This window comes from Girardinichthys multiradiatus, chromosome 7, assembly GCF_021462225.1.
Source record: "Girardinichthys multiradiatus isolate DD_20200921_A chromosome 7, DD_fGirMul_XY1, whole genome shotgun sequence".
Taxonomy (NCBI): domain Eukaryota; kingdom Metazoa; phylum Chordata; class Actinopteri; order Cyprinodontiformes; family Goodeidae; genus Girardinichthys; species Girardinichthys multiradiatus.
This window is the reverse complement of record NC_061800.1, coordinates 21,040,575-21,056,787: the sequence shown is the minus strand read 5'-3', so window position 1 is coordinate 21,056,787 and position 16,213 is coordinate 21,040,575. Positions and strand designations below refer to the sequence as shown.

At 38.0% G+C, this 16,213-nt stretch overlaps 1 protein-coding gene across 1 annotated transcript in view; it reads left to right on the top strand.

The window, feature by feature from the left end:
* The first annotated feature begins 446 nt into the window (after positions 1-446).
* st6gal2a (ST6 beta-galactosamide alpha-2,6-sialyltranferase 2a) overlaps positions 447-16,213 on the top strand; it is a 75,337-nt gene continuing 59,570 nt past the window's right edge. Inside the window, exon 1 of the mRNA XM_047371570.1 lies at positions 447-714. The gene's annotated coding sequence lies outside the window, so the exon portion shown is untranslated. The remainder of the gene's footprint in view (positions 715-16,213) is intronic.

Sequence of the window (16,213 nt, the reverse complement as noted above, 5' to 3'; positions counted from 1 at the left end):
GGATGGTGACAATAACTGTCTGCTGGACAACTGTCAAATCAGCAGTCTTCCCGTGAATTGTGTAGGGCGTAACAGAACACAACAGAATCTTGGACTTTCGTAAGCTGTAAACCACAATAATCAAAATTAGAAAATGACCAGATTTTAAATATAATCACTGAAATAAAAAGACATCTATTGAGATGCAGCTGTGTTTACTGAACAACCAATCCATGTTTTATTGTAAAATATTTCACGGATAAAACAATATTTGCTAAAAAGGTCTGCTTTGAGCAAAATAAGCCTACTGGAAACAGGAGAATTTGGAATATTTTGCAACTGTCAGTTTTTTTTCTGACATTTGCAGACTAAGAGATACTATTCTGCCTAACCATATTTTTTTCCATTTCCCTCCCTCTTTCCCTTCCTTCCTTTCAAGCCACCTCGGTGCCTCGCTGATAAGGAACAAAAATGTCTCTCTCGGACTCCGCCTCTTTTTAAAAAAATCGGATGTGGATACGAGAGAAAAAGCGCAGCAACAATGTGATAGACAACACAGCTGCTCGGCTCGGAGTTGTAGAGGATATCAGCTTCAGCGAACGGAGGGAGGGCAGAGGCGAGCCAAGCCGAGCCGAGCCGAGCCGAGCCGCACGCTCGCTGTGCAACAAGGCGTACGGGAGCTAAACAATGAAGCGGCGGCCAGCAGCATCCAGAGGGCACCGAGGTGATGTTTAGGTGAGGCTTTGTTTGCTCTCCGCTTGATTTCCATGCAGATCGGTATGCTCCGGTTTTTGGTGCTCCGTTGCGCTTTGTTTCGTGACGCGGAATCAACATTAAGCGGTGATCTGCCTGTTCGGGTGATAAATACATCCACCTCTGGAGGGTTTTACCAGGAGAAAACGCGTTTTGATCTCCTTACTTTGCCGGATCTTTTTTTATTTTTTATTATTTACAGTCACGGTGGTTGATTTAATCGCTTTTGGCTCAGTGAGACAAATGGTTTAATCAAACATTAGGGTGCTATTGACACAAGCAAGAGAGTTCACTGTTTTGCAGTTAGTGACTGTCGCTCTTCTGTGTGGCGACAATGGATCATTATGGGGTTTTCTGCACGCTGGAGAAAGTGACTTCATTCATAGCTTCATAGTGAAGCCAGGCCTGCCCACTTCTGTGGAACTTGAGGACAGGCTGTTTATGGTCCCATCGGTACTTGAATATAAATAAACCCAGTTGTTACGTTGTCAGAAATTAGCAAAAACCAAACAAACAAAAACATTTAATTAAGGTGTGCCATTATTAACTGCAAAGGGAGGTCATGTTTTGCGAAGTCCCATCACAGCCCAGTACTGATAAACAAACAAACAAACAAAAAAAAAAAAAATACCAGTGGTTTTAATCTGTTTTAAAACACCAAATATTACTCTAAAATGCAGGGTGTTTTGGTTTTTTTTAATTCAAAAATGGATTAGAAGTTTTTCTTTTTTTTTTCTAATATTGTGACACCCCCACTCCTCAATCTGTGTTGGCAAACTAGGCCTATATACTTCACTGTGACATCACTGCCCATAAATGGTAGGGCTGAGTGTTTTTACAGTGCATTTCCATTAACCTGGGAAGTCGGAACTGGGAAATGTGAGTTTACATCATTTTGAGTTATAGTGATGCTTGCTGTTCGTATCACTACCGACTGTAACAGCAGTCTGAGAATTTTAACACTGACAATAAACACTGTTCTATGCGATATTTATTGCACACAAACACCACTGAAATATCACGCCTAATTAACACTGAAACATAAAAAATATAGAACTGCTAAAAACAGTCACAGTAAGAACGTTTTACACTGTTGATGAGAGTAGCAGCCATCTTGAATGCCTTACTCGGGTATGGTCCAGTTGCTCCGACTTTCTGACATGTAATTCCAACTTTGGGGGACGTCTATATAAAAATGGGACGCACCGTCAACATCAGACTCGCAATGTGAATACAAAGTTTAAAAAAAAAATAATCAAGGTGTCTGTTGGGTTTTCTGATTCATATGAATCATCAGAATATCTAACTTGAAAAAGAATGAAACTGTTTCAGATGAGCTTTAATTGCAAATAAATAAAATGGACATTACAAATACCATACCAACTTTATTTATAAAGCACTTTAAGCACCAAATGCTATACACATCAGAAAATACAATGCAGTCATAAAGTACAGGGGTTGGACAATAAAACTAAAACACCTGGTTTTAGACCACAATAATTTATTAGTATGGTGTAGGGCCTCCTTTTGCGGCCAATACAGCGTCTCTTTGTCTTGGGAATGACATATACAAGTCCTGCACAGTGGTCAGAGGGATGTTAAGCCATTCTTCTTGCAGGATAGTGGCCAGGTCACTACATGATATGAAACAAGGAAACTTTTTTTTTTTTTTTTTTTTTTATTACTGGATTTTGATGAGAAAGTTACCAAAATGTGTACAGCTATTTAACCAACAAGAATAAATAAATAAATAAAAACGGTACATTTAAAATGTAAACATGCAAGTGTTGTTAGGTTAATTTGGCCAATCAGAGTTTTTGTTTTTCGTCATAGATTTTGATGATGCCCTTACATGCCAATTCACATATTAGCTTTTTCCAGTAACTCTAACATCTAAACACAGTTTTTCTTCCTTATGGATAACAATAACAATTAAAGCTGCAAGCAGCATTGAAGACCCTTGCACCTCAGCGCCACTTGGCCTGTGCAGCGACCACGGGAGCCTGGCATCGTTGGCTGCACACCACATATGAGCCCGCCGTTCAATTCCAAATGTCGCCTCTAGGTGGTGCTGTGAGCGTCATGTCATGATCTTCACTCATGCAGACTTGTAGTCTGGCGAGAAGTATTCAAAATTTGGGGGAAATCCGACCTTCCAGATGGAAGCTGCACTCACTTGTTTATTAGTGGGTGGGGATGAAATGATGTCATAAACTGACTGTGGCAACATGTCCATCATTAACTCATGATCATGTATACTACATTTCAAGTGGATCCAATGATGTATGAGGGAGATAGTATGTGGGAGATGGAGCACTTGAAATGTGTTGTTGAACCAAATTTCAATGTAATCCAATAGAGCTGTTTGGGAACTGACAAACATCAACCATATTCAGTTAAGCGTGAATCGGACCTTCCATATGGAAGCTACACTCATTTGTTCATTAGTGGGCGGGGCTAAAGTGATGTCATCAATTGACTGTGTCAACATGTCCATCATTATCTCATGATCATGTATACTAGATTTCAAGTGGATCCAATGATGTATGAGGGAGATATAGCCCTTGAAGTCTCCTAGGGGGCGCTGTTGATCCAAATTCCAGTGTAATCCAATAGAGCTGTTTGGAGCCTGAGAAAGATCAACCATATTTATTTTGGAGTGAATCGGACTATGCATGTGTAATTTAGACCCAAACGGATGGCCATGGCGTGATATCAGAATTCGCCACGCCGCCACAGCCACAACCTCCAGCCAAGCCAGTCAATACTGGTGACTGTCTTAGACAATCATGTTATCTGTTACTTGGGACAGTTTTACATTGATTAGGTGAAGAACATCAAAAATTCACTCTCTAAAGGAAAACGTGACACTTCCTGTTCTCAGGGGGCGGGGCTTCGATGATGTCAGCATCTGATCAGTGAATATTGTTCAGGCCTGGAGGCAGATCAATCTCAGAAGGTTTCAGGTCTCTGTGACTTTCCTTGTGGGAGCTATATCAATTTCGTCTTTTATGGCGAGAAGTCATATTTTGAGGCGTGGCCACGCCCACACGCTTTAATATATCAAAAAGCTTTTGATAACTTTTGATCCCCAATGCTTTAAGAGTATACTGAGTGAGTTTTCAAGTCTCTAAGTCAAAAGCTGTAGGAGGAGTTCGCTCAGATAGGTGCCCTAGAAACGCCTAAAACAGGGTCAAAATGGCAACTTCAATCTAAAATGGCCGATTTCCTGTTGGGTTTGGACCAATGCTCCAAGAGACTTTTTTGTAGGTCCCAACAAGATACATATGTGTACCAAATTTCAGATTCCTTGGTCAAACATGGCTTGGGGCTGATTTTATTATTATTTTGTTTTCTACGGGCGCTGTGGACGAATTAGGCCACGCCCACCAAATATGTCATCAGATCTCTGTTGGGGACTGGACTAGGATCAATCACATTGAATTTGGTGCAGATCAGATGATGTATGTGGAAATTAAAGCCAAACGTATGGCCATGGCGTGACGTCCAACTTTGCCGCGCCACCACGGCCACGCCCTTTTATGAAAAGTCACTGTGCTTCAAACGAAGTTAGACCCACTAGTTATCAATCACCTGACACAGTTTCAAATTGTTTGAGTGTAGACAGCCAGATAGTGACCTTTCCTAGTAAAAAAAAGTGACTTCCTGTTCTCAGGGTGCGTGGCTTTGATGATGTCAGCATATGACCCATAGGATCGTCGGGAACCCGGAGGTCCTCCATGCCAACTTTGGTGTGATTTGGCGTTTTTTTGGGAAACTTATTGCATTTTTTCACATTGGGTGCGAATGCCATTTTCGTAACCCGGCCACGCCCCTTCAGCATACACGAAAAGTCACAATTTTGATAACTTTTAATCCCCCATCCCTTAACTACATATTGACCAAATATGAAGCCGATGGCTCAAACTCTCTAAGAAGAGTTTGTTAAAGTTCGAGGTGAGTAAAAGTGAAAAACTGCCAAAAATTGGCCTTTGACCCAAAATGGCTGACTTCCTGTGCGTTTTAGGGCATACCCCCAAGAGACTTTTTTCTTGGTTTGAGGAGCTCTACCTGTGTGCCAAATTTCAGATGACAACATTAAAGAAGTAAAATTTCACTAGGAGGACAATTTTGGGTAAAGTTTGGTGAGTTTTTGAACATGTTAAAGCTGCCAAATAGGCGACTCTTTCGGAAGAATAATAAACGGAGCAATTACAATAGGCCCTTGCAGGCCTTCCTGCCCTTGCAGGCCTTCCTGCTCGGGTCTAATAATATAGTAATATAGTAAAATAGGACAATGATTTTTCAAAATCGGTCCAAATTTAAAAAGCTTTGTCTGCATCACTGAAAAATACAAATACAGTAAAATCCTCCAGTTTTTGTAACGGAGGTATCAATAAGTAAACTCCAACCAAAGGAATAGTAGCACATCTCCTAACAAGACAGATTACAGCTCACTGTTTTTTTTTTTGTTTTTTTTTTTATTACACACCTCAAAGTTTAGCAATGCATCTTATCACAGTATGTTGTTTTTCCCTTAAAGATCCATTTAAAATGGATAACAGCCAAGTCTAATTTGATATTTGAGGGTAAGTAGGGCAACTTTACAGTTAAAAGTTCAGCTTCCTGTTACATGGTTGTTTCTCACGTCCTGTTTTAATATAGCAGCATGAGTGGAACGCACACAGTACAGTGTAGAAAACAGTTTCCTACCAAAACGCTTGTTTCATGTTCACGGCTTCCGCTGACTCATTTCTAAGCCCCTTACGTATACAGAGAATGTCATCAGTGTGGGTTTGTATTGCTTCGTATGGTGTGTTCACTGATTGGGAAATGATTGTATTTTTTGTTTCCCATCACCAATCCAGGCCGATCGATAATCTGTTCGATAAAATCAACAGCTTGTGCATTGCTGCACTAAATGGTCCTCAGATGGGAGTGTCTGCATGCATAGATCTCTGTCTAAGGTGTGGACTGGTCAACTGTCCAGGGTGTTCCTCACCTCTCGCCCTTGCATGTTGGCGATTGCTGAACTTCTGCCTTCAAACAGAGTTTTGCAGCCTGTTACACAGCATCACTTTTACATAAAACAATGGACTGATTGTCTTTAATGATTTTCTATATTGAGATCGCACCGTCGGACCTGTACTGCAAAGACTGAGGCAACTACTGATAAGCACATCACCCAAAGGCACTTCAAACATACCAAAATATCAATTTTTTGTCTATCTCAGTACTATCTAATTACTCCACCTTACTGTCTGGGATCTCTTTGACGCTGCAGCTGGATATTTATTGTCTGAAATGAGATCCCCTCCCTCTGTGTCTGCAAATCGAAAACAGTTGCGTTCAGGTGCGCAAGGGAACTGTTCTCTGGGTACACACCAACAACAATGGAGCCTCTTTCTATATTGCCAAAACCACATTAAACCTTTCTTTGTTTGTGTGCATGTTCATCTCAATTTAATCATGATTAAAGAAATAGTTTTAGTTTGTGTCTTGGCTTTGCAGGCTTGTATTGTTACACATAGAACAGTTGCATTTTGTTCGAAAGGTTGGACCACATCTCATCCAGGTTGTATATTTTACACAGTTTCCATAAATCAACAAGCTGCATACAGCACCCTTCACATTTATTTGGCCCTGCTAAAGATGGGCAAGAAAGCATTATAAGAAGTTAATCTTTTCATGCAGAGGCATAATCTCACACTGAAAATATGGAAAAAATGCGAAAATCTAACTTTAATTTCAGTACATTTATTCACAAGAAAAAAACCTAGTGTTAAAAAATAATTAGTTTTAAAAAGATCATAGTTTCTATAAAATGGCTGTAACTGAAGTATTTTTTGCAATTTATAGTTTACCTTAAGGTCAATTAAAGCTTCTAGAAAGAAATAATTGGAAAGGCAGCCAGTGTTTCTATTTTTTATCAAGCGGTGGACAATCATTTTCATTGTATCTTAGTAATTTTTTTTCCTAAAATCAAATGTATCTGTATTTTATTCATAATACATTCCTCTTTATTAATTCATTATATAAATTGGATCATGTTTTTCTTTTCTAAAGTGCATTGAGACATTTGTTGAATCTGCGCTGTAAAAATAACTGAGATTAATTGAAATCAAACTTTTGTTCATCCAGCAAATGAAATGAAATTAAATGTTTTCACTTTAAAGTTTTAAAATGGTCCACTTCCTGATAATTAAAATAAGTAAAATGAAGCTTTTATTATTTATGTGTTTAGAAATAATGAACAAATATTTAAAATGCCAAATATGAAGAGACTAAGGGATCGCACTTGTGCTGTTATGGTATGCAACAAAACTTTACAGAGTGGACTTTTAAAAAAAACAACAGAAATTATGGCTCATTCTAAAGTAAAATCAATGGTTTATTGTCCATGTTTGATTTGTAACTGCTCAGGTGGAAGCATCAATGACTGGAGCCAAACTCGGCCAACATACGCGGCTCACACAAATGATATTAATAAAAAAACAAAAAAAAACATCGAGATGATGGCTTACAATTGTCAACGATTATGAAGATTAATCATGGCGGATATAATTGGTATTGTTTATGTAGGTGTACATTTTATAATAAAAAAATGTGCTTTTAGGTTGAAACCCTCAGTTTTAGGTTGGATTTTGATTTCAGCCTTGATTTTAGTAAATTGTTTAGGATGATTATGGCTGATTCTGATACTGTTAATACTCACCCACCTGTGGTCTTTCACTGCCGTGTACCTGTGCGGCATAATATCTACATTAGCTAAATAATAAGTCTTGTAGCAGTATAAGGTATTATTTCTGCAACAGTAAATAAAACAGTTTAATCACTCTCTCTGCATTAGTTCGCCTGTTTTTGTTTTACAGTGATATCTTGAGAATGTGATATTTCTGCTCAAGGTTATCATACTGTCAGAATCTCATAAAGGCTCATTCCTAGTGAGAATAAAGGGATTCCTTGAAAGGTTTTTACTCCTGAAGGTTTGGTTGCCCTTTACAGCTGCAAGGCGACTGGTTGTCGAAGCTTGATGAACTTTGCTCCACCATCTCCTCTCTGTTTTCTTTAATGACAAATTCCATCAGACGTGAATAAGCACATTATTTTTCTTATTGCGACTACGCTGCTGGGCAGCATGCCGTTAAACCTGTTAATATGAATGGGTTGCGGTTTTAAAATGAAAAGCACTGGGGTGCTCATTGTGACATAATGCTCACACATTCGGTGGCCATCAGCTTAATTGAAACCAGCAACAACGGCGTACGGTTATTAAATTTCACACTCCGCAAGATCATCCTGATTAAATTTTTGGTCTTTGATTTGTGTCAGTGTGAGATATTTTAGATTGGTTGATGTAAAGACAAACAAAAGAAGAAATCTGTGTCAGAGAGTCATCTTCTTTCCCTCAGTAATTTGTTTGGGGAAATAAAGCCTCACAGAAAACGCCAGAAAGGTTTAATTCAAACAAAACATAACATCAAGATTGTTCTATCACACTTGGGTGGCTTCTTGAGATCTTTTTATTCTTTTACTTACATAATCATCAATTTAAATTTACGAGGTTATACATCTTTAAAGAATAGCATCTTGGTGTTTGGTTTTAACTGAATTATTTGCCAAATGTCACCCAAGAAATTAAATTTAACTTGTTCATTGGCGTTTAAATGGGGATTTTTTATGTGGCATCAGAAAAGCTGTTCATGGTCAAATTTATCATCCCCTCAAAACCTTTACAAGCCTCTCCTTCAAACACACTGTTGTAGTACATTTATCTTGGTTACAAAAAAAAACAAACTAATTATGCATATTGCCAGTAGCAGTGTTGTCTTATTAGGAGTAATTGGTAGTGTTCCCTTATTTTCTGCACTTTCGAAAATTGCGACGTTGTCTCTTTCATTAGGAAGACAAAAGTGTAGAAGTGACAACGCATCAGAAACGGGTGACGGAGGGGGGAACGAGCTCGGATTTTTAAATGTCTTTTAAAACATGGATTTACCCGTCCATCCGTCCGTCCGTCCATCCATCCATCCATCCATCCATCCATCCATCCATCCATCCATCGCAGTGATTTCTTATGTTAGCAACTTGTTTCAGGTCCATGGGCTCAGGATCTCATGATTCAGCATGGCTTTACTGGGTAAACACCTCATATCTCATTTAGGTAAGCCTAGAAAGGTCATATAATTTTACTGCTGGCTGTAGTTAGAGGTACAGTTTAATTTTTTTCATCCCCAATTGTATGTATATCGAGTGTGTGGGAATCTGTGGGCACTGAGGGAAATTGGAGGTGTAATTTCATAGGCAATCTAACCGATGAGGCCAGCAGTTATCTGAGCTCAGTCTTCAAAAGCCATAGTGCTTGAGTCATCAGGGCCAGCTGTGCTGGGCTCACTTCTGGCAGAGTATGCAAGCATTTAGAGGACATGAGAAACAGATGCATGTCCATTGTAATTATCTCTCCTCACAAGATGGTAAAATTCCTGAAATGAGAGATTGTCGAGGCTCGTAGTCCCACCCCGATGATGTGTCTTCCTCAAAATGGGACGAAGAGTGTTTCAGCAGCTTACTGCAGCATTGCTTTTATAGTCTTGCTGTAAACTATTGAGCTGCTTTTAATCTCAGTCTGTGTGCAAAAGTAAGTGTCCAGAGTTCAGATAGATTTTAAGGAAGTTAAGCTTTCTGAAAATGGCTGTGGCGCTGCAGATTATTAGGCTTGTTCTCTAGACACTTGGACATGAATATTTAACAAAAGCAGCAGCCTACATAGGAAATGGTGTGGTGTGATGATGTGAACGAGTCCTGTCAGCATCCCCACGAGGCAGTAGTACACACATTAAGATTAACTTGAAACATCCCCCCATCAGTGATCTTACCAAGTTTGGGTCTTATAATGTCTACAGTTTCACCCTACTTATTTATTTATTTTTGTTATTTTCTTGTTATGTCTTAGAAAGCAAGTTCAATAATGATAAAAACAAAATACACAACATAGCATTTTACCTGTTGATTGTTACGTTTTAAACCTCCAGTGGCAAAAAAACCCAAAACAAGTATGATGTTTAGGTAGATGTTGCCATTTTTTTCACTTCAAAATCAGTTTCAAACTGGTAAAACATTTTAGTTATACAAATTAAGATTCCCTTTTGATGAGTATCCGTTTTCTCCAGCTGCATTGGGCACTGAGATACAACTAATTTTTGGCAAACAAATAGGGCTTCACGACAGAAACAACCACACTGAATCGAAAGGAGGGGAGTTCTGTCAAATTGACCAGTGGTGGTGAATAGTAAACACTTTTTTAGTATTATTAAACACTTAAACTTTAACTGTACAAGTCATCTTCATCGATCTGCAAGCACGCATTCATACCCTGATATCCAGGACAGTAGGCAATCAGGTAGATTCAGTGACTTGCCCACTCCGACTAGGTTTTGAGAAAGGTGGAATTGGACCCACAGCCTTTCAGTTGTCAGATGACGACTCTCCCTCTCGCCCATAACATACCCTTTCTGTAACCTTCCACATGCAACCTGAGTGGTGGAGCATCAGCATGGGTAAGAGTCTGAAAGCGTGTTTGTTTTGTGAGTAAATGTATGGTTGAATATAACCTCGAATGGAATATTTGTTGCTAAGTGTTACATACACTTAAAAACACAAAACTTCTAAAAGTAACACTTATCAGTTTTTTTTTTTTATTATCTGCAATGATGTATAATGTCTAATAACTCCCTCTATATACCCTCCCTTCCCACACACAAACACGCCTGTTGATGCTCTCTCTCAGTCAGCCGACTGAAACAAAAATTCGGTTGTTTAAAATGTTCTTTTTTTCAGTTAACTACTGGTGCGGAAACTGAAGCAGTGCCACCCGTCACTCTCGTTTGATACTTCTGTTTTAAAGCTACATTTAGCAATGGCATGTCCCCCCCAAGCTTATCCATTAGCTACACAACAAATAACCAGCTAAAATAATCTGATTATAATAACAGAAATTGATATTTAACACATTAGGTATTTGAAAACTACCGTTAGCCAGTGAGTTTATATTTTTGCTAAAGTTTTTCAAAATTTCAGAAGGTGTGCTTTGCCAAAACATTGACTCAACATTCCCCCGAACCACTTTTTCCCTGGCAGTCCTTTCTTGGTGAAAGTATTGCATCCATCTTTTTGTCATAGTAGTATCAAAAATTAAACATAAATGAAAACATGAAAATACCGCTTCAGTTTTGTATTACTATGTGATTAAAAAATAAAACGAGGTATTTTATCAGCATTAGGAAGAAATGCATTTTTGTTTTAATAAAAGGAGTTTTAAGCTAAAAGTTTGAAGCTCTATTTTTTTCAGGTAATATGAGTATTTTTACCCAAAGTTTTCATAGCATGATCATCTCACACCAGCCCATGCCTAGCTAGCTGTGTGCGTTCGTGCTTCCAGCTGTATTTGGCAGCCATAATGTGAGCTGTAGGGCTGAATTTCCTTCATAGGACCTTGGTTGTGACTTCATACTTAAAAACAGCCCAGGTTTGCAATGAAAGCTAGTCATCAAGAACCACTGCCCCTGGATGATTTATCCTAAGTTGTGCTTAGGTCACACAATGATTCAACCCTTCCCAGAAACAGGTTTTTGTCAGATGTTTCTACTTGTTAAAAGCTCCAGTTTAATTTCCAATGTAGTTTCTGTTTAACTTGGCAAGTACTTTTAAGTGATTTTGTTTTTCCACAATGAACAATCACTCCTTAGTATGGATGATGACTTTCTTACATCTGTTTCTCACTCTGTTTAAATCAATTTGTTTCACACATGCACATGTAGAGGCAACGTGCATGAACATGTTATGTGGTGCTCAGATAATACTAGCATGCACAACGGTTCAGTGACCAGGACCAGGTGTTATCTCACTCTTAACGTTGCATCATTTCTCTCAGTAGAACTAAAAGCTAATTGTGTTCATCTGCTGTGGTGGGGGGTGGGGTGTATATGTGGGTTTCTTTTAACCACACGGTGGACTATGACGTGCCTGTGTGTGCCTGCAGGTAACAGATTTCCTCCTTCCTGCACTGTTGCCATATTTGGGTGTAGATGGTCCTTTAGATCAAGATTAATGATCTTCTAAGCATGACTTTACCAAAATAGACTTTTTTTACTTCACTGATATAATCACTCTTGGAGCTGCAGGAGGATAGAGAGGACAGGACAGGCCTAATCTGCCTCAGCGGAGTCAGTCTTTAATGGAGTTGGTTCTTCTGCTTTGACCTTGCAGGACCTGTCTTTACAGCCGCGTGAGGCTGTCTCTCATAAACACGATCTCTTTATCACCATGGGAGTACAGAAATTAAGAACATTTTACTCTTAGATTTTCTTTAAGCTTTGCTCAAAAATTTGCAGCTTTAGAGTGTATGTATTAGCCTTTTTATATGTATATCAAGGCTGCAGCTTCAGAGTATTATATTATTCAAGTGTTTTATTGATTAATTTATTTATCTGGTATTGGATATGTAAGTATAAGTTTCAAGGGTTTTTTTCTGCACTGCATCTCTCCACAATTAATGCAGGTTCTTTATTGACTTGAGGTTCTCAAGAGGTTGTTGGAGATTTTGATTTTAATGCTAAGTGGTACCTTTGCTGTACACATACTACATGCTGGGTTGTCAGATTTTATGAAAGAAACATGTCAGTGCCTACCTTTGGCTCAGTAATTAACTTATCTTTTTCATAGTCCTAATTAACAACACCATGGCAGCTTTTAAATGTCTCAGTGCTCAGTATATAATGTACATGCACACCTACTAAATATGCATCCAGCTCAATCATTCTGTAAACAGCATTTAAAGTGATGTTTGCTTGAATTGGATTTCATTCTTTTAACACGTATTGCAACATTCAACTACTATGCACATAGTATACATAATGATTTCTCCAGTTAGGACAGGCTGTCATGGATTTATTTGCACATGAAAAAAAAAACGTCTGTGGCCCGAGCCTCCGATCTTAGAGCCATCGTACACACTGCACATATGAGCCACTGCTATGGAAAGTTATGCAAGTGCTAGGTAGATGTAACGCCAATGGCACTATAACAATGTTACTTGATCTCCTACTGCACTATGAAGAGGCACTGTCTGTACTGATGAAGATTCATCAACCTCAGCATGCACAATGCTTGGAGTTGCTGACATGGCAGGGAGGTTAAGGTAAATCAGATAAAAATATTTAACCACTTAGTTGAACTCAAAGACTACCTATAGAGATTTAAACTTTTGTCCCAAGGTGGTCAGATGATCATTAGATATTTGGGAAAAAGCAAAAACGAGATGTGAAAGCACAATAAAACATTGCATACTTAAGTTGTTCACCTTACATCTAAATTTAACATACAATATATATAAATACAGCTACAGATAGCCTTTATGTTTGGACCCTCGTAAAGTGTTTTTAGATGCGCAGGCCTATGTGGCGAGATGAGAAACGATCTAAAAGCAGCTTTAGTTTTATAAGCAGAGCATCAGTAGAAATTTTGTTTGTACCAGGAACACAAAGGATGCAACATAAAACAAGCCAAAATTTACAGAGCCTTTTTGTAGGGAAGCAAAATAATCTGTTATGCTGTTACGATGATCAAATACTCTTAAAACAGTAGACAGCTTTAAAAATATTTTCCCTTTTAATTTGGTTGAAATTATTGATCTGTTTTCCAGTTTTTGCCTTATTTTAAGTCTGCATCCATTTCCCAATACATGGAGTATGAATATAAGCTGCTTATCCAAATTAAACAATGAGCAATTTGGTCCAATGCTTAATGTGATCTCCAAAACTTAAAAAACATTCTGTCAAAAGATTTTTGTGATCATAGAACTCGATGAATGGTGCACAGAATGAGGTCCTAGGTGTATTTACTCAACATGTTTTAGTTTTAAGCTGAAACTGAAAAAAAATAAATAAATCAGGTTAACAAACTTTTCCTAATCCACAGGCAAATACATTAAATAACTTTGTAAAATAAAATATCTTTAGTTCCATTTTCTTGTTCTTTATTTCACATCATAACTTTGGTGTTATATTTAAATGTTTTTATTTCAGTGTCACTTCTCTAATTACTCATATGCACACATGACAGTTGTATGTTTAATGGAGAACGTGGTGGAGTTCAAAATATTGAAGATGAAGCATCATTGAGTGTATGTTGCAGCACATGCCCTTGGTGTCTATAGTCATTAACTATACGTGAGCCAGTTTTTTAAGGTCATTTTAAAAGGACTGCATTAAATAAAGTTGATTATGAAAAGCAAATAAAAAAAAAACATTGTTCATTCACATGATGACACATGACAAAGTCAACAGTCAATGTTTTCTCACAGGAAGAATGATTAGACTGTTTCTAACTACATAAAAGTCTCCAAACAGTTTGTTCAGTTTTTTGTCAAGGTTTAATCTCCAGTTAATGATTTCCAACTCTGTTTTTCTTGTTATTGCATATATGTCCTTTCCTTCACAAAGCCACCTTCAGAAGACAACGCAGAAGTTAGAAAGCAGTTTCTGGACAAATCAGCGATGGTCTGAACTTTACATAAACTCATCATAGGCATAAATATAGTTCTTTTTGGCTCTTAAAGACACATTTGGGCTGTTCTTATCCAGGCTGGAATGATAATTCAACAAACATCTTCAATGTTGATAAAGAACAAGACCTGGTACAGCCTAGGGTTTTTGAAATACTAATATTTTAAAATGAATTATTAAGAGATACTCATTTGTGTCAAAGTTGATGCAAACTGACTCGGCCCAAATTATCACACTATTTCCAGCCGCAGTGCAGGCACTAAGCCACTTCCTTAAACTCTGCTAACATGGCAAGTACAAGCTGGAAACAACCATATGCCAATCTCTTTAGGCGACAACACAAAAGCGTTGTTCGGAGGTCCTTTCCCAATTATATAGACCGAAAACCTCCCAGACGACAGGTTAACGCTATCTGTTTAAATATTAGCTTCATGGGCAGCCCGATGACAGTTCTCTGTCAGTTTCAATCATGCAAAGCTCCATTCTTTTTTTTAAATATTTTTATTTTATTTTGTTTTGTTAAACTTTGTAAGGTATAACAAAATAGATCGTGGCGCACGTCAAGTTAACAAGAACACAGAAAGGAATACGAATGAAATGAATGAAAAGGATACAATTTAAGTATTACATAAGTACAAAATGCCAGGGGTTTCAAATCATTCTAACACAAAATTAAAGATAATTAAATGATATTAAAATGTTTGAAAAGATGACACTTTTTTAAGGCCTTTTTATTCTTAGTGGCAATAATTGAGAAAATATGATGCTTTATAAACAAAGTAATTCGAATGATGCTTTATTTGTTCCTCAGCAGTAACATTTATTAACATCAGCAACAAATTTACAGGCAATTGGAAGCATACAGTGGTAGACTAAAGATAAGCCATTATAATAAATAAAATAATTACTTGACTGAATCAAAGGTACACACTTCCATAAAGAATATTCAGGCTTATACCAAATTTAATCTTATGTACTGTTTTGCCAAACAGGGGAGTATCAACCAACTACCTCTTCACTTGAGGTGAAGTTGTAAACAGTCCGACAGTAATAGATCACTACGACGAACAGCCATGTGGGCATATTTGTTCTCACATGTCACTTCTTTAATCTAGGAAGTCTATTAAAACCATTTTTAGGAAGTTGAATGCAGTGGTATGCTGCTGTGTATATCTAGCACAACTTGATATAGTAATTGTTGCGCGTCTATGCTGATATGTGGAAATTGCCAATTACTCTGTGTGTTGACATCACTTCTCACTACTGTGGACAAGGACAATAGAACCCTCTTTTGATGTAACTTGCAAATCAAGTTATTGTCAGATAAAGCTTTGCATGGCAGACTCTTTATTGTTCTGTTCCATTTTACCTCCAGAAATACCTTAAATGCATATGTTGTTTCATTGTTTTTATTGCTATCTATGTATCTTTTTTTGCCCCCAACACTGCTGTGTTTTTGTATGCTTGCAGCCATTCGATTGCAAGCCCAAATGTTTGTGATTGGCAGCCACTTGGATGGCTGGAATGAGCTACATCGCCTGCAGTGTTTTCTCACCTCCTCATGCTAGGTGTCCGTGGCGAGGAGATGGCTGATCTGCTGCTGGTAGTAAGCCACATTTGGATAGAAAATCTGGCCAGTTGAGCAGTAGTAGAGCGACTGCACACATTTTTGTCACTGCAACATTGAATTCTGTAGGAAATTCTATTCTTTGTCTGGATATGGTTTGGTATTAAAATACTTTAGAGCAAGCATGCACAAATTTATTCAGTGGTGCGGTGTGTGCACTTATATCCACATGCACATCGTCTCAGCTGAATGTAGGTCACATCAGAGGGAAGATGTGGGGGAAGGAAAGAAGGTGAGCTCAGGAAGTGATGGGAGGAGAAAGTCTTTCACTATGTCATTATGTTGGAACAGT